This window comes from Artibeus jamaicensis, unplaced genomic scaffold (assembly GCF_021234435.1).
Source record: "Artibeus jamaicensis isolate MK-2021 breed Jamaican fruit bat unplaced genomic scaffold, CSHL_Jam_final contig_452, whole genome shotgun sequence".
NCBI classification, from domain to species: Eukaryota; Metazoa; Chordata; class Mammalia; order Chiroptera; family Phyllostomidae; genus Artibeus; species Artibeus jamaicensis.
Window position 1 is genome coordinate 11,084,802 of NW_026521837.1, and position 23,790 is coordinate 11,108,591.

The 23,790-nt window shown below is 39.1% G+C and overlaps 1 protein-coding gene and 1 pseudogene across 1 annotated transcript in view; both read left to right on the plus strand.

Moving 5' to 3' along the window:
• GRID2 (glutamate ionotropic receptor delta type subunit 2) overlaps nucleotides 1-23,790 on the plus strand; it is a 1,451,106-nt gene that overhangs the window by 1,423,834 nt on the left and 3,482 nt on the right. The window lies entirely within an intron of this gene.
• On the plus strand, nucleotides 11,780-13,876 carry LOC119061932 (RNA-binding protein NOB1-like; annotated as a pseudogene).

Here is a 23,790-nt window from a genome sequence, read left to right on the forward strand (position 1 = left end):
TTTTTGGAGAATTACTCATTCATATATTTTGTCTATTTTTTTATTGATTATTTTTTGGTGTTGTTTTTGTTCTTTATTAACTTTGAGTATTAACCCCTTATCAAAGGTAGAATTGAAAAATATATTCTCGCACTGGGTGACGTGTCTTTTCATTTTGCTGATAGCTTCTTTTGCTGAGCAAAAACTTTTTAGTTCTCTGTAATACCATTTGTCTATTTTTTTTCTTTTGATTCCCTTGCCCTAGCATTTTTATGGCTTCTAGTCTTACACTTATGTCTTTGATCCACGTAGAGTTTTATCTTGTGTACTGTGTAAGGAAGTGGTCTAGTTTAATTTTTTTGCATGTAACTGTCCAATTTTCCCCACACCATTTATCGAATAGACTATCTTCACCCCATTGTATGTTCTTGCTTATTTTGTCAAATATTAATTGACCATAAGCTGTAGATTTATTTCTGTCCTCTCTATTCTGTTCCATTGACCTATATGTCTGTTTTTATGCCAGTACAATGTGGTTTTGATATCAGGTAGCATGATTCCTCCAACTCTGTTCTTCTTTCTCAAGATTACTGAGACTATTCAGTGTCTTTTGTGGTTCCATATAAATTTTTGGAATATTTGTTCTAAATCTGTGACATACACCACTGGCATTTTTATTGGAATTGCATTGAATCTATAGATTGCTTTGAGTAGCAGGGACATTTTAATGTATTAATTCTTCTTATACAGGCTTCCACTAATTTGTATATTTCTCAAGTTCTTTAGTGTCATAAGTTTTGAGTACAGGTCTTTTACCTCCTTGGTAAAATTTATTTCTAGGTACCTTATTTTTTTTGTTGTTGAAATTGTAAATGGTATTGTTTTAGTAGTTTAAATTTCTTTTTTAATTTATTTTTATTTTTAATATATTTTATTGATTATGCCATTACAGTTGTTCTATTTCCCCCCTTCATTCCCCTCCACCTCCCACACCCCTTCCCCACCATTCCCTCCTTTAGTTTATGACCATGTGTCTCAAGTTCTTTAGATTCTATACTTCCCATACTATTCTTGCCCTCCCCCTATCTATTTTCTACCTACCATCTAGGCTACTTACTTTCTGTGCCTTCTCCCCCCTTCTCCTTCTCCCACTCCCTTGTTGCTAACCCTCCATGTGATCTTCATTTCTATGGTTCACTCCTGATCTAGCTGCCCTCTTAGCTTGCTTTCGTTTTAGGTGTGGTTGTTAATAACTGTGAGTTTGCTGTCCTTTCACTGTTCATCTTTTTTATCTTCTTTTTCTTAGGTAAGTCCCTTTAACATTTCATATAATAAGGGCTTGGTAATGATTAACTTCTGGAATTTGATCTTATCTGAGAAGCACTTTATCTGCCCTTCCATTCTAAATGAAAGCTTTGCTGAGTAGAGCAATCTTGGATGTAGGTCTTTGGATTTCATGACTTCGAATATTTCTTTCCAGCCCCTTCTTGCCTGTAAGGTCTCTTTTGAGACCACTTGACAGTCTGCTGGGAACTCCTTTGTAGGTGACTGTCCCCTTATCTCTTGCTGCTTCTAGGATTCTCTCCTTCATTTTAATCTTGGCTAATATAATGATGATGTGCCTTGGTGTGTTCCTTCTTGGGTCCAACTTCTTTGGGACTCTCTGAGCTTCCTGGATTTCCTGGAAGTCTATTTCCTTTGCCAGATTAGGGAAGTTCTCCTTTATTATTTATTGAAATAAGCGTTCCACTCATGGCTGTTCCTCTTCACCTTTTGGTACCCCTATAATTCGGATGTTGGAACATTTAAAGATGTCCTGAAGGTTCCTAAGCCTCTCCTCATTTTTTTGAATTCTTGTTTTATCATCCTTTTCTGTTTGGTCATTTTTTTCCTCCTTCTGGTCTGCTTCCTTGATTTGAGTCCCAGTTGCCTTTCCATTACTATTGGTTTCCTGTATATTTCCCTTCATTTCAATTAGATTAGCTTCCATATGTTCCTCTAATTTGTGACTAAAATCAACCAGTTCTGCAAGCATCCTGATCACCAGTATTTTGAACTGTGCATCTGAAAGTTTGGCTATTTGTTCATCACTTAGATTTATTGGCTCTGGGGCTGTGAGTTGTTCTTGAGCCATGTTTTGATCTGTTTGTGCCTGTTATGTATGAGGAGCGGAACCTTAGTTGTTCACCAGGAAGGTGCCACCCAGGTCACTGATTTGTGACACTGTATGTGGGGGTGGGGTCAGAGAGGGACAATGGCAGTTCTCTCTGCCGCTGGGGCCTGCACGGTCAGTCTCACCACTGCTAGCTCCTTCACTGGTTTATCTGCACACGAATGTGTGACCACAGTCTGCCCTCAGTGGGTCCACCTGCTTCTCCACACCGGGGTCTGCCCACAGCTGTTGGCGTACGTGGGTAGCGCGCCCGGGTCGGTCCAGTGGATCTTTCCTGCCTGACCGGGCTCTGCTGCTGGCTCTGCCCCTCTTATCAGTTTGGCTAAAGGGTTCTTTATTGTCAGACTTCCGTGTAGTTCAATTTTCTGTGGCTTGGCTGTGTTTTCGTTGCTAAAACTTTGTTGTTTTTAAACTTGGTTGGGTGAGAAGGCAAAGTGCTTCCACCTACACCTCCATCTTGGCAGAAGTCTAGTTTAAATTTCTGATAAATTATTACTGCTGTATAAAAATGCCATGGATATCTAAGTACTAGTTTTGTATGTTGTTATTTTACTGAATTCATTTATTAGTTCTAGTAGTTTTTTGGTGGAGTCTTTAGTGTTCTCTATAGATAGTACCGAGTCATCTGTAGATAATGACAGTTTTAGTTCTTTCTTTACAATTTGAATGCCTTTTATTTCTTCTTCTTGTCTGATTGCTGTGGCTATGACTTCCAGTACTATGTTGAATAAGAGTGGTGAAAGTGGACATCTCTGTCTTGTTCCTGAGAAACACTTTTAATTTTTGCCCATTGTGTATGATGCCGGCAGTGGGTTTGTCATATATGTTGAGTTATGTTTCCTCTTTTATTTCCTTTATTATGTTGAGATATATTTCCTCCATTCCCACTTTGCTGAGAGTTTTTATCATAAATGGGTGCTGGATTTTATCAAATGCCTTTTTCTGCATCTAGCGATATAATTTTGTGATTTTTATCATTCATTTTGTTAATGTGATGTATTTTGTTTATGTGACATATCTTGTTTATTGATTTGAAAACATTATACCAACCTTGCATCCCCTGGATAAATCATTTTTTATTATGGTATACAACCTTTTTAATGTATTGCTATATCCAGTTAACATCTATGTTCATTAGTGATATTGACCTAAAACTTCCTTTTTTTTGTAATGGTTTTATCTGGTCTGAGAATTAAGTTAATGCTGACCTCATAAAATGAAGTTCGGAGTCTTTCCTACTCTTGAATTTTTTGAAATAGTTTAAGATGGATAAGTGTTACTTCTACTTCCTGGGAGTTTTTTAATTAATGCTTCTATTTTATTTGCTGTCTATTCAGATTTTGTGATTCCCCCAGATTCAGTTTTGGAAGATTATATGCTTCTAGGAATTTATCCATTAAATCCAGGTTGTAATTTGCTGTCATATAGTTGTTTGTCATATTTTCTTATAGTCTTTCATATTTCTTTGGTGGCAGTTGTTACTTCTCCTCTTTCATTTCTGATTTCATTTATTTAGGTCCTGTCTTTTTTTTTCTTTGTGAGTCTGCTTAAAGGCTTTTCAATCTTGTTTATCTTTTCAAACAACCAGCTCTTAGTTTTATTGGATCTTGTTTATAAACTTTTAGTCTCTTTGTCATTTAGTCATGATCTAATCTTAATTTTTAGCATGTAAAATATTGATGGGGAGAAGGTGAAACAAAAACTCTGCAGGTTCTGAGTCTAAGATCAGTTCTATCCCAAGCACAATTCAGAGGAAGTAAGAAGAAAATCTGAAGAGAAATTCCAGGATTACAAAAGTGCTGAATAGGAAAGTTGGAAAGTTGATCCTATTTGACTGCCATACTCTTAATATTTGCTGCTGTGCTATTTGCTTTACAATCCATGTGTATTAGTATACTTGGACTGCTATAACAAAATGCCACAGACTGGATGGCTTACACAACAGAAATTTATCTCTCACAGATCTGAAGACTAGAGGTCCAAGATCAAGGTGCTGGCAAGGTAGGTTTCATTATGAGGCCTGTTAGACAATACCTACTCTGAAAGATCATCCCTAAATGGGCCATGGTTCCAAATCCATGATTTAGTCATCCTTTTTCATACTGCCTTTCACTGCACTGCCCTCTTCGGAACACATAAGCATACTACTGTGGAAATACGAAGTAGAACAATTGCAGGTAATCATCCAAGAAATAGTTTGGGTTTTTCCCCCTTTTTATAGCAATATAAGCATGTTCAAATTCATGATGAAAATAAGTTAGAGTGTACAATTCACTTCTTGAAGTGTCTTAATGAAGAGACTGTGATTGTTTCTCTACAATTCTATCACTTTGAGAAAAGTTTATGTTATGCTACTGTGTTAATGTTCTTTACTAAAAACGAGTTGAAACACTTTTCTAGCAGAGCTGGAATAATGCACATCATAATACAAAACACCTAAAAAGTTACAATATAAGCTTCAAATTCTTTAGACTTTCTATCTATAAAAATATGGATAAATATAGTGAACTTACTGCTTTAAAGTTGTACTACTTTCAAAAATCTAACTTTTAACTGAGAATTTTAATTATACTGAATTTATCTAAAACTTTAATACAAATATGCTCTGAGTTTTTTTAAAGCATATATCAATATATGTCCTTTCAGTTAGATATAACTTGCATCATAAAAGAATTCTCATTATTTAAGTGCCTACAACTACAACAGCTCTTAGCATAAGGGATTCCTTCTATGTATTTAAATTGTTATTCAACTTATAAAACATTCAGTGTTTATGCAAGTGGTCATGAGACTGTTTATTCAAAAGCTTCCTTCTCATCTCTCTCCTAACAGTGTGCTAAAGATACCTAGCACAACCTTTATCCTTTTACACACAGCTCACACTTCAAAATCCTAGTTATCTTACAGTTTAGTTGTCAAACTCAAATATATCAAAATATCCATAAAATGTGTATAATGTACTAAGCAAAATAAGTTTGACTCTACGACCCTTTTTCATAAGTGAATTTGAGAGCTCTGCATAAGAAAATTTTGTATTGCCTGCATGGCAACTATAAGCAGAGATGATCACTGCCAGTTTCTCACTGCAGAATGAAAGAATTTTTCCCCTTTACCCTATAACCCAAATATCACACTGAGCTTGAGGATGAAGCTGACATTTTAAAAGATCACCAAAAGTGTTCTCTTTCCAATCGCAATTATGCCCTCCATCTCAACGGGAGCCATTGCTGGGGTCTTTTCAGCTCTCCAGCATCTTTCTGGCTTGCTTTCATTATCCTGATTATCTATTCATTTGCCACCCAGCACTTATTTTATGAAAGATCATGTCTGCCATTTCTATAATGAGTGCTTGACTTTTACTGCCAGCATAAACACATAAAATATAAAATAATTAAAGTTCACTAGTCACCGAAGTCTTGAGATCCGTCATGTTGCTAATTTGATTTTTCAAGCAATTGCTTCTCTGTGAACAAGACTGATTTTACCCCCTTAAGCAGTGCAAGGCTTGTGGTGGAAGGAGATTACTCAAACTGAGAGAGATCAATTTGATTGGACATTATTTATTTCAACTTTAAAGTTCATCTTCAGCCAAATAACCTCTATAAAGTATGATGATTCTAAGCGCCAACAAAAAACATGATCAGTATTTGAACTAAAACTTGTTTTAAGAGCTAAAGATTAAATAATGTGCAGTTTTCAAAATAGTTGTGTTGGTTAATAAATATCATACCTTCATTATGTGTATTACTTGAACTCTAAGGATAAAGTTCAGTGGGATAACTATATAAGCCTGCACAACACAGATTAAAATTTTATTTACTCACATTGAGTAAGGACTTCTTTATTTTGAAACACTGCCATGTGTGTGTGTATGTATGTATGTATGTATGTATTTACCCATGTAGTAGATTTTATTTACCATATTCTCTGTGTTGCTTTCTTTTTTAATCAAATTTACTGGGGTGACATAACAAAATTATATGGGTTTTTAGTGTACTACTCTATAATAATACATCATCTGTATATTGCATTGCATGTTTACCACGCAAAGTCAAATCTCCTTCTGTCACGACATATTTCACCCCCTTTACTACCTCCCCTTCACCCTCATTCCCCTCTGGTAACCACCATACTATTGTCTGCCTTCTTTTGATAAAACTGACAAGGTAAGCCCTGGCTGGTGTAGCTCAGTGGATTGAGCACGGGCCTGTGAACCAGACAAGTGCGGTTCGATTCCCAGTCAGGGCACATGCTTGGGTTGCAGGCAGGTTCCCTGCAGGCTAGTTCCCAGCAGGGGATACACGAAAGGCAACCATACATTGATGTTTCTCTCCCTCTCTCCTTCCCTTCCCCTCTAAAGATAAATAAAAATCTTTTTTAAAAAAAAAAAAACTGACAAGGTCTCCCAAGTGCCTCAACATAATGAATTCATCTGATGTTTAATAGCAAAGCGATTAATGGACTCATGTGATATTCATGTGGCTCTCCGGGGACATCAGGATGTGTTACACGAAGTAGTGTTTGTAAACAGATACAATGGAATGTGTGTAATCCAAGGAACTGGAGTAGTCAAATCCTCAGCTAATACAGTAGCAGGCAATAAAGAGACAGCTTCCAGTTATACTGATTTTCTTTAGGGATAATAAAGATCTTGGCATATTTTTTTTAAAGCATAAAAGCCAGAAGACCTGGATTTGAGAACTGGCTGGATGATTTACCAGCCTCGTGTATTTGGGAAACTTTCTTTATCTCTTATGCTCAGTCTCCTCAGCTTTAAAATGAAAATTTCATAACATCAGGCTTCATAAAGCCTTTCACAAGAATAAGGAGTAAGAAGAGGGAACAATCAATCAATCCATCAATCAATGTAATTCCTCCCTCACAAAGTCATTATAAGAAGCAAATGAAATGATATGCAATGTTTTTGATGAGTGCTTTATAAACTTTGCAGTACTATGCAAGCATTTATTATTGTTATTCCTTTGGAAAATAGTCATCTGTATAAAGTTGACTGTTCATCTCCCACACAAAGAAAAATGGTTGCCTTAGGAAGACATTACTTACTATATAAGGACATGGGTACTGTTTTCTTAATAAGAAAACCAGATCTGACCAATTAAATATTTTATCAAATTATCTTTTCAAATTTGAAATTGAAATATCAGGTTCGAAGCAATACAGGAAGCTTCTCTTTTTCTGCGGGTCTCTGACATGCAGCAGTCTTCGGTCACTGAATTTATAATCTAATTTAGATGTGCTGGTTTGGCCCTGTGGTGGAGAGCTGTGCCAGGTGCCTTACCTCACTGGGTAGAAACTAAAGATGACATCGTCTCCCATTTCCTGCCAGTACTAGTGTGCTGTCATTCTCATCACTTGTCTATGGTAATTTTTTACCAACCCTAAAAAACTTCTAATTAGTTCATGTACTTCTAGCCACACATAATTAAAAACCATTTTAATATCTTTTGATTAAAAGAGATGCCACCTTTTCTGCCTCTGTTGATTGTCTTGCCCATTCTTTGTATAACATAATCACTTCCCTGGAATTTTTTTAGTGTATAGTATCTGTTCATATCTTTCTGATTTCAAGATAAAGCTTCCATTGCCTAGAAAATCATTCAGCAAATACAGTACAGGCCTCAGACAATGAATGCCACCTAATCTTGAATAATTAAGGTAGTCAGTCTTGCAACATGGGCAGCCCCAATCTCAGAAGTATAAGTGTAAACTTACATGTATACACTTATACTCAGATGTATATTCCACATAATCAAAAAAACCAAGGGAAATCTCAAATTCACATGAGTGATTATGCTGCTAATGTTAATATATAGTGTGCACATAAAATTCTTTCCCAACATGGTCAGTTGCAAAATCCACACATGATGACTCTATACTCATGTAAAGGCACACATATTAATAACAGGCATTACTACATATTAGTTATATATGCATCATCAAGAGCACTGGAATAAGAGTCAAAATCTCTAGTTTTTTAAATTAAATTTGACATGTAACATTGTATAAGTTTAAGGTATACAGCATGTTAATTTGACACATATTGTAATATGATTGCCAATGTAGAAATATTTGTCACATTAATACAGTATTATTGTTTATATTCATTACAGGGTATGTTAGATCTCCATGGTTTATTCGCTACTCATTACCAATTTGTACCTTTAAATACCATCACTCTTATTCCCCATCCCCACCCCCCAGTAACTACCATTTTATTTTCTGTTTTTACAGGGTTAACTTTGTTAGTTCAGAAATAAGTGATATAATACAGTATTTGTCTTTCTCCATCAGACTTATTTCTCTTAGCATAACATCCTCAAGTTTCATCCTTGTCACAAATGGAAAGGTATTCTCCTTTCTCATGGTTGAATAATATTTCACAGTGTGTTCCCACATATCTCTTTTATCCATCCATCCATTGATGGTATTTGGATTGTTTCCATATCTTGGCTATTGTGAATAATTCTGCAATAAACATGGAAGTACATGTATTTCATGGAAATCGTGTTTTCATTTCCTCTGAGTGTATAGCCAGAAGTAGAATTGCTCAATCATATGGTAGATCTTTTTTTCTTTTTTTTTGATTGTGGGGGACCTCCAAATTGTTCTCCATAGTTGTTGGACCAACTAACATTCTCATGAACCATGTATAAGGGTTTCCTTTTTACTGCATCTTCAACAGCACCTGCCGTTTCATCTTCTTGATGATAACCATTCTATGAGATGTGAGCTGATATCTCATCATGGTTTTGATTTGCATTTCCTTGACGATTAGTGACACTGAGTGCCTTTACATGTACCTGTTGGCCATTCTGATGTCCTCTTTGGAAAAATGTATATTTAGTTCTCTGCCCCTTATATATTTTAAATACATACCCTTGTCCAATGGTTAATATATTTTCAATATATAAACCCTTGTCCAATGTATCTTTTGCAACAATTTTCCACCATTCTGTAGTTTGTCTTTTCATTTTGTTAACTGGTTTTATTTCTGTGCAAAATCTTTTATGTTAGATGTAGTCCCATTTATTGATTTTTGCTTTTGTTGTTTGTACTTTTGGTGTCATGTTCAAAAAAATCATTGCTAAGACCAATATTGATGGACTCCTTTTCTGTGTTTTTTTTTGTAGGAGTTTTATGGAATAAGATCATATGTTTATGTCTTTATCCATTTTGCGTTACTTTTTGGGTGGTGTGAGATAGAGGTTTAATGTTATTGTTCTGCTCTATTTCTCCAGTTTCCCTAGCAACATTTGTTTAAGAGACTTTTCTTTCCTCATTTAATTCTGGAATTTATATTCTGTTTCATCAGTAGATGTGTCTGTTGTTTGTGTCATTGTCATACTGTTTTTATTACCATGACTTTACAGTATTAATCTATCCAGAAGCATGATACCTTCAGTTTTGTTCTTTTTTCCAAGGATTGCTTTGGTTGCACTCACAAATTTGGGATTGTTTCTTCTAGTTCTGTGAAGAATGCCAGGGATTGCACTGAATATTCAGACAACTTTGGGTAGAATGGTCACTTTAACAATATTAATTCTTCCGATTCATGAACAGAGGGTGTCTTTCCATTTGTTTGTGTCTTCTTCAATTTCTTTCAGCAAAATCTTGCAGTTTTCATTGTATAGATCTTTCATTCCCTTGGCTAAATTTATTCCTAAGTATTTTATTATTTTTGATACTATTGTGAATAGGATAGCTTTATTTATTTCTTGTTCAGGTGCTTCATCATTAGTTTAAAGAAATGCATTTGATTTCTCTATGTTGATTTTGTATCATGCCACTCTCCTAAAATAGTTGATTAATTCCAAAAGTTATTTGACTGACCAGGACTTTTTACATATGAGATCATATCATCAGCAAATAGCACTTCTTCCTTTCTGACTTGGATGGCTTTTTCCCCCCTCTGAGTTGCCTATTTGCTCTAAGACATCCAGTACTAGATAGTGAGAGCGTGCATCCTGCCCTGTTTCTGATCTTAGAGGAAACATTCAATTATCTTCCACTGAGTGTAATGTTAGCTGTGGGTTTGTTGTAGATGGGCTTTATTGTATGTTCCTTCTATACCCAATCTTTTGTCATGAAAGGATGTTATGTTTCGTCAAGTGCTGTTTATGATCTACTGTGATAATCATGTGATTTTTATCTATCATTCTATCAATGTGGTGTATTACATTTAATTTATTTTAATTGTTATTCAAGTTCAGTTTTCTGTCTTTTACTCCCATCCCAGCCCACCTGCCCCAGCCCGACAAAATTGGGATCATCTAAACTGAGTGCAGCTGGCTAATTCTAAATGTAAAAATTTCAAAGCAAAAATAAAATGAAAATTATAGGCCAATATCTCTGAAGAAAATATTAGCAAAATAAATTCAAGAACACAATAAAGGTATTTTCATATATTGAACCATCTTTGCATACCAGGGATAAATCCCACTTGGTCATGCTATATGAACCTTTTAATATATTCTTTTTTTAAGATTTTTATTATTATTTATTTATTTATCTTCAGAGGGGAAGGGAAGGAGAGAGGGAGAAAAATATCAATGTATGGGCACCTCTCATGCGTCCCCTGCCGGGAACTGGCCTGCAACCCAGGCATGTTCCCTGACTGGGAATCGAACCACGATACTTTGGTTCTCAGGCCTGCACTCAGTCCACTGAGCTACACCAGCCAGGGCTTAATGTGTCCTTGAATTTGTTTTGCTATTATTTTCGTCAGAGATATTGGCCTATAATTTTCATTTTATTTTTGGTATAAATTTTTTATATTTAGAATTAGCTGGCTGGACTCAGTTTAAACAATCCCAGTTTTGCTGGCAATATCCACAGCATCATAGTCTGAGCCAGTTGAACATATGCCTTCTTCTCTCCATCAGGCCTGATCAGGGTGTCGACCTCGGCCACATCAATGTCATAGATCTTCTTCACAGCTGATTCGATCTGGTGCTTGTTGGCCTTTACGTCCACAATGAACACAAGTGTATTGTTGTCTTCTATCTTCTTCATGGCTGACTAGTAGTCAGAGGGAACCTGATGTTGGCATAGTGGTCAAGCCTGTTTCTCCTGGGGGCGCTCTTCCAAGGATATTTTGACTGCCTTCAGAGCCGCAATGTCCTAGGCCTCCGGAAGGGGGGTGATATGTGGGTCTTCTTTTTTCTGTGTGGCTGTGGACTCCTTCTAGCACTGATTTATTTGCTTCAAAGCCTTTGCCTTAGCTTTGGCTTTGGGAGGGGCAGAGGCTTCCTTCTTTGCTTTGGGTACCATTTTTGTGAAAAGGTGATCTATAGTTTTCTTGTGGCTTCTTTATCTGGTTTTAGTATCAAAGTAATGCTGGCTTCACAGAATTTGCTTGAAAGTATTTCCTCCTTTATATTTTGGAAAAGTTTGAGTATTTATGTTAATTTTCATTTAAATGTTTAGTAGAGTTCTCCATTGAGAACTGGAGTTTTCTGCATTAGAAGTTTTTTTGATCACTGAAAAATTTCCAGTTTAAAAAAAAATTGATGTATCATTTGATGTGACTTTGCCCAAGTCACTTAAGCCCTCTGAAATTCAATATGTCAGTGAAATGGAAAATTGTTGACTTCATAGAGTTACTTAATGGGAGATGGACGGTCTACAGCAACTGTAACCAACAGGCCAAATTCTTCTGAGGCCGGTTTTCCTAACTGTGAAGGCAGAGTTGAGTAGCTGTAACAGAGACCATGTGACCCACAAAATCTAAAATAGTGACTACCTGACCCTTAACACAAAACCTTTGCTTGTCTCTGGCCTAGAGGATGATTATTTGTGAACTTATTCGGAAGACTATATTCATCTATATGACTTTAGTCAATCTTTTAGTTGACTTGATTTAAGCAACTGGCAGGAGGCTCAACTAACTGGAAAAACTAGTTAAAAATCCTATTTAAACAAAGGAAATAGCTTCTATTAGTCTTTCTTAGTCTATTTGGTATTACTGAGGAAGTAGATTGCTCTTAATTAATATTTGTTGTATTTAAGACTATTGACCATTAAGAGATTTTGCCGAAGACAAAAAAATATCGAGAGGTGTTAGACTTGTTACAACTGCTTATTAGCCATAATAACTGTACTTAGTGGTTTTAAGTAGCTATCCATTGACTGTAAAATAGTACCTATCTTATATGTTTGTGATCATCAAATTAGGTTATCTGCATTGACTGACTTGTAACAATGAGAATGTACACAAGTTTAAGTTTAAAAAATTATTAAAAATCTCTAGGGCCTGGGTACTGAAGCATATTTCCTCAGGTAATCCCTCCCGAGATTTGATCCCACCCACTGCCCCTGGTTGGGCTGCCTGTACAGTACGCATGTGCAAAAGTAGCCTGAGCTGGGAGATGCGGCGTGCCAACTAGAAGGCACTGCCAATGTGTGGTTGCTCTTCCCTGCTCCCACAGGCCAGCAGTGGGACATAGGAGTGGGTGCAAGCGCCCTCTAGTCTTGTTTGACCAAGATAGTGCCAGTGGCGCACATTGTGGTGGATGCCCGGGCTTTTCTGCCAGGTGCAGCTGTGCAGGACATAGGGAAGAACATCTACACCCTCCAGGATGTGGTCAGTGAGATTTGGGACAAGGCCATGCACAGGTGATGCACGGTTCTGCCCTACATACGAGCTGTGGTTCAAGGAGCCCTTCCTGGAATAATCACGGCTGGTGATTGAGTTTTCAAAGAAAACTAGAAACTACCCCAGCCTCTCTGCCACAGATATCCAAGTACTGACACTTACCTACCCACCGGAAGCAGTTTGTTGAGGTATCGCTCTTAAAACAAGAACCAGAAAAGGTTACAGTGGTCTCATCCATTCAGCCCCCCAAAACTCCCTTACTTATTTCTGGTTTCCATCAGCCCTCAAAGCCTAAACTGCCATGAGAAGCAGTAAAACATGAACACCAGCCAGTGACTCTGAGGACCTAGAATTCAGTTCCTTCATGTTCTGGAGAAACCTTTCACCTAATGTTATTGATCATGACCTGTAGGAGCTGCTGGTTGACGGAAGTGAGGATGTTCCAAGCAAAGAGGAGAAGGAAGAGAATGCATCTGAAGAAAGGAAAAAACAAAGACAGTGGTGATGATGAGGGGATGAATAACCCCCAGTATCATCAAGCGGATCCAACAGAATCTGGAGCAGGGCATCAACCCAAAAGCTGTGTGGGTGGGCTGTGGGAGTACTGACTCTGCCCTGCAGAACGTCCTGCTGCAGATGGGCTGCACGTGCTGGTGGTGAACAGAGACCAGCATGCTGACCCAGGAGTTCTGGAGCTGCATCTTGCACTGTCACAGCTGTTCAGGACAGCACTGACATGAGCCAAGGTCGCACTGGGGTAGCAAGGCACTGAAGGTGTCTGTGACTGTCAGCGATGATGGAACCCTGCACATGCACTTTTCCTCCAATCTTAAGGTGCTGAATCCCCTTCCCACTCCCAAAGGGGGCAAATATGTGGTCACCCTCATCAGAGGACCAGTGCTTCCCGCAGCTGCAACTCTCCCTCCAGGCCAAGCTGGCAACAGATGTGTTTGCCTCTGCCTATGTGGCTGGGGTGTCTGTCTCCCTTTATGGAAAACAATGTCTCCAGCGGGTCAGCAACCCTGCAGGTCTGGGACAGCACTTTGTGAGCTGAGAAGAGACAGCTAAATCCCAATGCTTCCAGAAAAACATTTGTGAATAAAAGGTGAAGTGCCAAGTTCACAGACAAACCAGCCAGCTGCTGCTGCTGCCACCGAGGGGCTCCAGGGTCACATTTCCCCAGCTGTGCCTTCTCCAGAGCCATCTGGATGGAGAGAATAGTCTGGCTTCTGCGTGATGCTTCATGACTACTGCAGAGCATTGGGTAGGGTTGGTGGTGAAACTTGGTCATGCCTGGCCTGGGAGCACCCAAAGAGCTGGGATTCCTGCTGTGTTGAATGGGATTTGATGAAAACAAAAAGAACAGTGTGTCCTGAAGCAAATCTTCAACCTTGAAAGAAGGGAACTTCAACTGATAATATTTTTCTAGTAAAAGTAGTTGCAAGCTTTAGAAAAAAATCGACCAATACCTGATTCACAGGAAATTGATAGAATTTGTCTTTACAACTCTGATGTCCAAATAATGTTATCAGATACTAAATCTGAATCTTTGATAAGGTTTTTTACTTCAATCCAATTTACCTATGTTTTCAAAGGTCAGGATGAAAAAATGATGAACGAATGAAATCCTATTGAGCTGATGTTTTCCTGAAATTTTCTGCATGCTCTTTATATGTGAGTAGTTTGGGCCAAAATAGATCCACTCAGAAATATTTTTTTCTGGTTAATCCCAAAATTCTTTCTCATTTATGAGTGACATTAAACATCAATAAAGCAGTGAGACTCTATTATAAATATACTTTTAATTTTGGTTACATAAAATTCACAAGTATGTAACAGATCATTGTTTTTGAGATAGTAAAATAATACATTTTCATCCTCACCAATCCCTAACTCCAAGTTGCCTCAATACTTCCAAAATGAAAAAAATGCATGTGGGTCTCAAATTATAGAGTTTCTCTTATTATACAGTTAAATTTCCCTTTCACTGTGATGCCAAGAAGTTTGAAGATATAAGTGTAAGAAGGATATCCAGGAGAGAAAAGAAAGCCACAGAACTGGTGGACAGAGGTTCCCAGCAGAATGCAGGGGATGGAGATGGCTAAGTCAAGGGGCGTTAGACTGAAATGCCCAGGAAAGGTGGAGGGCCTGAAGCTTCCCTTCCCATTACCGACTCTGAGAGGAGTTCCCTGGTCACACCAGGGTCTGTACCAACAGAGAAGACTTCGGATGCTTGGGAAGCCAGCCCTGCTTGGTTAGGAACAAGCAAAGGTTCAATCTTCCTGCCTAGGCCTCTCTTGCCCCACGTAGTATAAATGCTGCATTAGAGCACACAGACCACTCTAGGGACCCTCCACTTTAAGCAATATCATAGTAGTGTCCAAAGGGCTACAGAATAGTCAGTAACCAGATGGAGAAAGTGGCAGAAGGCAAGAACGGTATACAGCACCTCAGAGAGACAAAGGAGGTCAGGTCAAAGGGGAGAAGCCCGCAGACCCTAAAGGGGGTGAGAAAGACATTAGCCAACTTTAGCAGACTTAAAGCTTCTGCTGACTTCAATAGCCCAGGCCCTTTACATTTCAAGGGAGAGCTACCAGAGCCAATACAAAGATGAGCAAGAGGCCAGGGGCTATTTCTCCCCAAATCCCAATGTAAAGGATATAATGTCATCCACCATAAATCCTGTTGCCAACTTTGAAAAGAGCAAGGAGAAGAGGGACTAATCAGAAGCATTGAGTAATTCAAGTAAATTGAGCTAAAGCTAGAGACAAGTTAAATTATTAGATCAGATTAAATTTTAAATCATGTTGAGCTAATTTTAGTTTTGTTCTCACTACTCATTTGGCCCAGTCCTCCTGAGGAAGATCAATTAAGTTATAAGAGAAAAGCTACGTTTTTTTTGAGGGGGGGGGGTTTGCACACCCAAATTGTAGTGTGAATAAATTTGCAAATGTGCTGCAGATATATTGTTTGCTTTAGAGGAAACATAGTGAGGACAGTTTTACTCAGGGTCTCACAGATTTCTGAAACTTACGAGATTGCTCTTCTCTAAACATGTACTACAGGGAAATTTGCTGACAGACAGACCTGAGTTCTGTCCCCAACTTAGCTATACACTCTGTGTTAGTTGCTAAAAAAAGTCATGTAATCCCTACAAGATTCCCAACAGATGTGTCTTAGATGATGTACTAGAATATTGATAAAATACTGATCCGTTCAGCTCTCAAGGTAGACAAGGCAAAGCCTGCGGCAGCTGGAGCCCTCGGCCTTTTGTCTCTGGCCACCTCTGTGTGTCAAATATGATAATTTAATAAATTATTGTTCTGTATGATGCCGTTTTCTCACCCGTGAAATGCATGGTGGGGAAGAGAGAGAATCGGTGTACCTTCAGTCTTTTGTATTCTAGTGGTTCATGCTTCTATGAATGTGAGCAAGAAATTTCAATGACAAAAGAGTCACAGGAGTTCCTACATACATGGCCTGAAAAAAGAATCTCTGCACTTATTTTTTTAAATCTCTGGTTACCCAGAAATTCTTTTTAAGCAGAAATAACTAAAAAAACAGGCATCCTTTTTCTTAATAACCAGTGTCTTTTTTTTACAGCTCAGCTCAGGAATTTATCTAGAGATAAGAAAATTAGAAAGGAACTACAGACTGTTATAATATTCAAAGGCAAAATCAAAATTACCTGTGTGGGATTAGAAATCTGCACCCATCTTCCAGCAAGCCATTTTGTGATAAATAAATTAATTTGAAAATCAGTTTTTAAAGTAGTGATCAAGGGATGGTAAGTGGTCAATAATTAGGGCAATTCTCACACACAAATGAGGCTGTTCTCCTCAAAGTAAGTAAAAAGCTTTTTATGATAAATGCCTCAAACCTGTTGAGTATTTTTATTTGAATATGAAAGATCTTTTGCTTCTCTCCTCCCTTCCTGGGAAATTTGCTCGTTTATATAAGTAAAGAATGTGATGCCTGTTGGATTGATCTAATAACCATTTTCCAGTTGAAGCTAGGATTTACAGGCTTCTAAGATTCTTCTGTTCAATGAGATTATGAACATTTTAATACTTGTGGACAAAAGAAGGAAATGCAATGCTATTATTGGTGAATAAATCCCTGATTGATTCATCTGGGAATATAACTGTCTATTAAGAAGTATGTAGCAGAACAGAACCGAAGAAAGAATGGTTGTCACATGTGCTGACGGTGGTTCTAGCTTATGAGTTTTGGTGGCCTACAACATACCAAACAATGAACAAGATGCTTTTGTGTACGGACTCATTAATTCTCACCATAGTATCTCTCAAAAAGTACCACTATCACTACTCTGGAATCTTTGGCAGGAAGCTTTCTGACTACACTCCAAGAAAAGATTTTACACATCCTGTTGTTCATCACAGTCTAATATCCAACATTGCTTCTAATACTTTAAGTGTTCATACCACCAAGAAATGCATGCCTTTCAAACACACAGGTTCACTTTCCTGGCAGTAACACTTTGCTCTCCCTGGGCGAAGGCTGCCATCTTGTGGAAGTTGCTCAAACAACAAAAACAATCTATGGAACTAAAAATATTCATTGCATTCATTAAGAATTTTGCAGCTATATTATTGCATTGTTACTTATACACATACGCACACGTCATTGTTGCTTGTAATTTAAATGCAAAACATTCCTTTGGGTGTGGTTTTAAGTCTTATTTAAAAGTGCCAGTGTTTTTGAACATCTGAAAAGAGAAAATATTTCCTCATTTATTATAAGGTCTCATCCCATTAGTCTTTAAGGCAGTGCATTAGATTGTGCTAAACTGTCATTATCCAAGCCTTAAATGGGTTTTTGTTAGGTAATTAAAATAAAGATGTAGTGAAGCCTTCTGATGGAATTTCTGGGAGAACAAGGTTTTTTAGTAAGAATGCATGGTAGAACTCTGGGCTGAGAGGACACTTTCATTCCCTTCCAATACTTCTATTCCATGCCAGCCAGGATCCCTGGAAGTTGTTGCAGGCTACTCAGAGCTTAACTGAAGGATCCTGTGGCCCATTTGTTCTGTGTATGCCAAAGGCAGTGTTGTTACCGAACAAGAGGTCCGAGGGAGGGGCAATACAATATTTGGCCCACCTAGGGATGCCCAAAACTGCTATACAACAGGGCCCCCTCCCCCCCAAAAAAAACAAAATACTAATACTGGGCTCTTCTGTCCGCCGCCAATTGGAAAAACATCTCTCAATGCCAGAGATTTGTGAAAAGGAAACAAAATGTTTATTTAATGCTATTCAGGCCTAATGCCTCCACTAAAATAGCAAAGTCCTTTAGGACTATACACCTACACCCGCACAGCTCTCCCTTCTCCCACTGTCCCAACTCCGGGTACCGTAAATCAGGAAAAGAGCACACGTCTATGTTGCAGGCCGCTGGCACCATCAGCTGTGTCACTGTGCAGGCAGGATCTCCAGTTAATCCAAAGTACTGTGGTACCCTCTCATGGTCCACTGGCAAGAGTCCTTTGTACCCAGTTCCAGTCAAAGTCTCTCCTGCTTTCCAGGCCACGCGGCCAAAGGGGGGCACCCCAAAGCCGCGTGGGCCTCTTCTACCAAAGCTGCAGGGGTTCGCACTCCACCAAAAGCATGTGGCTTTCTTCTTCACCTGGCTGCAGGGATCTCCATTCTGGCAAAGCTGCGTGGTTTTTCCCTTTCACCTGGGAAAGAGGGGGTCCACACCCTCAAAAACTCACTCTTCACCTCACCAAGAGGGGGTCCTCACTGCTGAAACCGCGTGGCTCTCTCTTACATCTGGCCAAGCGGGGACCCTTCATGTCTCGGAGCCAGTCTTTTCCAAGCTCTCACACAGGCCTTGTCACTCAGGAGTGCAGCCCCTCGTTACCATCCTCAGTCCCAGCTACTCCCTTCTCCCTGGCTCCAAACTTGGCCACAGCTATTTAACATATCTATGAAACCAGTTAAAGGTTATAGATATGTTAAATAACCATTCCAGAGGTTAGCTGCAAAACTGTTGCTATGCAAAACAGCTCTCAATGGCCTGGCTCTATTTGTCTTTTCCCTGTGGGGTGGGGGTGTGTGAGGACATCTTATATGTCTTTCCAATATTCCTATACACTTTGAATTCTGGACACCATGACAAATCTTTTTTTGGGGGCCCCCCCCTGGCTGCACCCTGTATCAGTGTCTCTGCAATGCCACAGCCACCTGTGCTTCAGTGACCATGAAGTGAACCACATAAAGAGATCTCTGGTGTGATGATACTTAGAGGTATCTAGAGATGCCTCATCTCTCTTTCCCCTCATGAATTCCTGCCACCCAGCTAACTGAATTCAAAATTCCTGGATTAAACAAATTCTTTAGATAAGGGCCCTGTACTATTAGAATCAAAATAGGTAACATAGAGTGTATATTCTTCTAATGACTTTTTAAAACCAAAATATTTCCAGGTATAGAAATAATAAAGACACATTGTGATAGCAGACACTACTGAAGAGAGAGAGTAGGTGACCATCAGTCCCGGAATGAATATGTGAGTGAATGAAAGAATAAATGAGCATGAATGAAGAGCATGGAAAAGAAATGATTTCACAGTGTTCCCAGGCCGTTACGGCTGAATGTGCAGTAGTGGTTTCACATAAATTTTGTACCCAAGGAAGCACTTGGCATGAAATTACTCTTTAAATACTTATTGAATGGATAGGTGAATAGGTGAGAATGGAATAAATTAGAAAACGACATCAATGATATGAAAAAGGTAGAATGTGAGAGTAGGGTCCATTTCCCAAAAACTATTGAATAAGTTCAATCAGTAAGTGCGTGCTTGATCAGTGTTAGGCAGGATGGAAGATGGTGAGCACATAGGCATTGACCCAGTAACCACAGATAATCACAACTAACAAGTTCAATGAAGGAAAACTCTTCTATTTCCACAGAGCAGGGGCTCGTGGGAGCTCATTTTGTGCCGATATATTCTCATTAAGTAAATGCTGTGGTAGGTTCTTTTTCTTTCTACAATACATGTTCCTATAAACTCAACTTTAAGAATTTTTTAGATATGAGTGAATTTTTCCTTCAGAACATTCCATGGTATCTGAATTACCTAGTGTCTTTAGGTAGGCAAATATCTAAAGAGTTTGCTAATGTCCTTTCAATGGTATTCATAGATAACTCGAGCAAGCAACTTTGATATTTTGATTACCTGTTGACACCTAACACAGTGCCACAAGCAGTTGTTGCTTTGGATCAAGGCACTATTTCTCCGGTGTATTCCTCAAATCTCCAGCTCTATGGGTTATGCTTTGAGGGGATAAAAATGAGAAGAGGGGACTGGAAGAAATGTTTAGGTAATGCTGTATTAAACAAAATCATACAAGTTTTCTTATCTGCAGGTCTTTTTAGAGGCTTTAAAAAGCTGACTTCTTTGTAAGTTTCTGAGAGTTTTTTTAAGTTAATAACCCTGGGACCCTTTTCTTGCAGTAGCCCACTAGGTGCTAGTGTCTCATGGAACACACTTTAAGAAACTGTGTTTTGAGAACTTCTGGCCAAGATAGAAGCATAAGTAGATACATTTTGTCTCCTTGCACAACCCAAAGAAAGACAACAACAAATTTAAAAACAAAAATATAACCAGAACTGACAGGGAATTAAACTATATGGAAGTCATACAACCAAGGAGTTAGAGAAGAAACATTCACCCAGACCAAATAATAGGGGTGGAGATGGGCAACTAGAGTGGGGAAGGCTTGTGGCAGGGCGGCAGCTGGTGGAATGGGCAGTCCCACATTTGTGTGCAGATAAACTGAGAGGAACACTGGGGAGTGAGACAGACCACGCAACTCAAGGTTCCAGCACAGGGAAATAAAGCCTCCAAACCTCTGACCGAAAAGACGTGTGTGGGTTACGGCAGTGGGAGAAACTCCCAGCCTCGTAGGAGAATTCACTAGAGAGACCCACAGAGTCCTAGAATGTACACAGACCCTCCCACCAAGGACACTGCAACAGACGGGCCCAATTTGCTTGTTGGTAGCTGGGGGAAGTGACGAAAAGCTGACTGAGAGCTGAGCAAGCAGCATTGTTCCCTCTCAGACCCATCCCCCACATACAGTGTCAAAACACAGTGAAGTGAGTTACCCTGCCCTGCCAAATTCCTAAGGCTTTGCCCCTTTCTACAGAACATGCGCACTAAGACAAAAAAAAAAAATACGGCCCAGATGAAAGAACAGATCAAAGCTCTGGAAAAAATACAACTAAGTGATGAAGAGATAACCAACCTATCAAAGCAGAGTTCAAAGCACTGGCAATCAGGATGCTCACAGAAATGGTTGAGTATGATCAGAAAATAGAGGAAGAAGTGAAGGCTACACAGAGTGAAATAAAGGAAAATGTATAGGGAACCAACAGTGATGGGAAGGAAAGCAAGACTCAAATCAATGGTCTGGAGAAGAAAAAAGAAATAAACATCCAACTAGAATAGAATGAAGAAACAAGAATTCAAAAAAATGAGAGGCTTAGGAACCTCTAGGACAACTTTAAACGTTCCAGCATGCAAATCATAGGGGTGCCAGAGGAGAAGAGGAAGAGCAAGAAATTGAAAACTTATTTGAAAACATAATGAAGGACAACTTCCCCAATCTGGAAAAGCAAATAGACTTTCAGGAAGTCCAGGAAGCTCACAGAGTTCTCGAAAAGCTGGACCCAAGGAAACACACATCAAGACATGACACATAATTACCCAAGATTAAAGATAAGGAGAGAATCCTAAAAACAGGAGAAAAGGAGATAGTTACCTACAAAGGAGTGCCCATTAGACTATCAGCTGATTTCTCAAAAGAAACCTTGCAGGCAAGAAGGGGCTGGAAGGAAGTATTCAAAGACATGAAAGGCAAGGACCTACATCCAAGATTGCTCTACCCAGCAAAGTTCTCACTTAGAATGGAAGGGCAGAAAAAGTGCTTCCCAGACAAGATATAGCTAAAGGAGTTCATCATCACCAAACCCTTATTATATGAAATGTTAAGTGGACATATCTAAGAAAAAGAAGATTGAATATATGGACAGTAAAATGACAACAAACTCAACTATCAACAACCAAACCTGAAAAAACAAACAAAAATGAGCTAAACAAACAACTAGAACAGGAACAGAATCACAGAAATGGAGATCACATGGAAGGTTCTCAGTGGGGAGAATGGGGGAAGAGGTACGAGGAATAAGAAGCATGAATGGTGGGCACAAAATAGACAAGGAGAGGTTAAGAATAGTATGGGAAATGGAGAAGCCAAAGAATTTATATGTAGAACCCATGAACATGAACTAAGATGGGAGAATGCTGGTGGGAATGGGGATAAAGAGTGGAGGGGAATAAAGGAGGAAAAAAATGGGACATCTGTAATAGCATAATCCATAAAATATATTTTAAAAGGTTCTGTGTTTTCTAAATACAAATGACTTTTTTGGGGCATAGAGGCTGGAATAAAGATGATCCATTAATACTGTGAACCATTAATATTCATAATCATTTTAGCAAATTCATCAGATTAGCTGTTGTTTTAAAGCAAGAATCTGAAGCAATGGAAATTTAGATCAATTTCCCAAGAAAGAAGTCCAGGTTGGGGGGACAGTGCAGAGAGAGGGAGATCGGGCTCCTGGAGCGTCAGCAGGGGGCACTGTGGGTGAGGCTGTGGGAATATCCAAAGGCGGATGATAGACATAGGACCAGCTCTCTCTAGGGCTTTCTTATTTTGCTTAATTCACTTTGAATGTTGATCCCACCCCCAACATTATCATTTAGCCCATTCATATAGACCTGTGGATAATATGAAACATGTAAAAAGGTAATCCATAACTGAAGGTGAATTATTTACTTCCTCTAGGTAGGCTTAGTTCTTCTCTCTAAAGTTATTAAGCAGTCTCTCCCCAAATAACCCAAGACCCAAGGCAAGAGTATTAATCTGAGTCCACATACCCTAAGTCGTAAGTATATACAAGCTATTAATCAGGCTAAACAGTTTTAGACCACTCTTATCTGGACAAATATACCTAAGGAGCTGTGTCACGGGGTCCAGCCTCCGGTCCCACGTCCAGCTTGTGTGTGCTCGGGACGGGTCTCCCACACAGAGGTGTGTGCATCTGTGCTCACACAGCCAAGCTCTGTCCACACTCTCCAAACACCACCCTACACACCCGTGTGCACCCGTCACTGTGAGATCTGTTCAAAGGCGATCATACATGGGAGCAGGCCTTTGTGAGGCCTGGACAAGCACTGGAAGCTGTTAGGGCAAGAAATTCTAGGGAACCCCGACGATGGTGCTAACAGGGGACAGGCACTTGGCTTTGGCCTTGACCATTTTCACCCTGTGAGAAGGGGCACAGAACGGGCAGGGGCAGGGCCAGAGCCAGGCAGGTCTCGGCACCAAAAGAGTATTGGAATTGAGAACAGAGCCCCTGGGAAAATCACACTATAAAAAGCTGCAGTCTCTGCAGCTACCCCCAGCCTCTGGGGGAAAGAAAAGAAGAAGAAAAATGATATTTCTTATTTGAATTTAACTACTTCTGAAAGCCTCTGGTCAACTTTTCTTTGTTCTCCAAGGTAAGATTATTTCCCCTTTGGCACTGAAATGGAAACTGGATCAGTTGTGTGAAAAACCAAAAATGATATATTTTATCAACTTCAAACTTATCCCAAGGCTTTCTCCCACACTGTGTTAAATAATAGAAATCTTTTTAATTGAATTTCTTTGTGTGCAGCATATGCTGGGCAACATTATGCCAGCATCACGCTCTAAGCAGCGAAACGTTCTTCATAAAAGCATTAAGATCCAGAGCGTTTTTCTGCATGTGGGGAAGGAGCACAGAGCTGCAGCAGCTTGAACCCACATAAAAACAGTGCCTCCGAAATGTAATTGTAAAAGCACATCGCTACAAACTGGTGGTGGGGGTATTTAAGGTTAGAGAAGGAAACTAAAAAAAGAAGATGGGAGGGCGGAGGGCAAGCACTGTGGCACAACTCTGTCCATAGGACT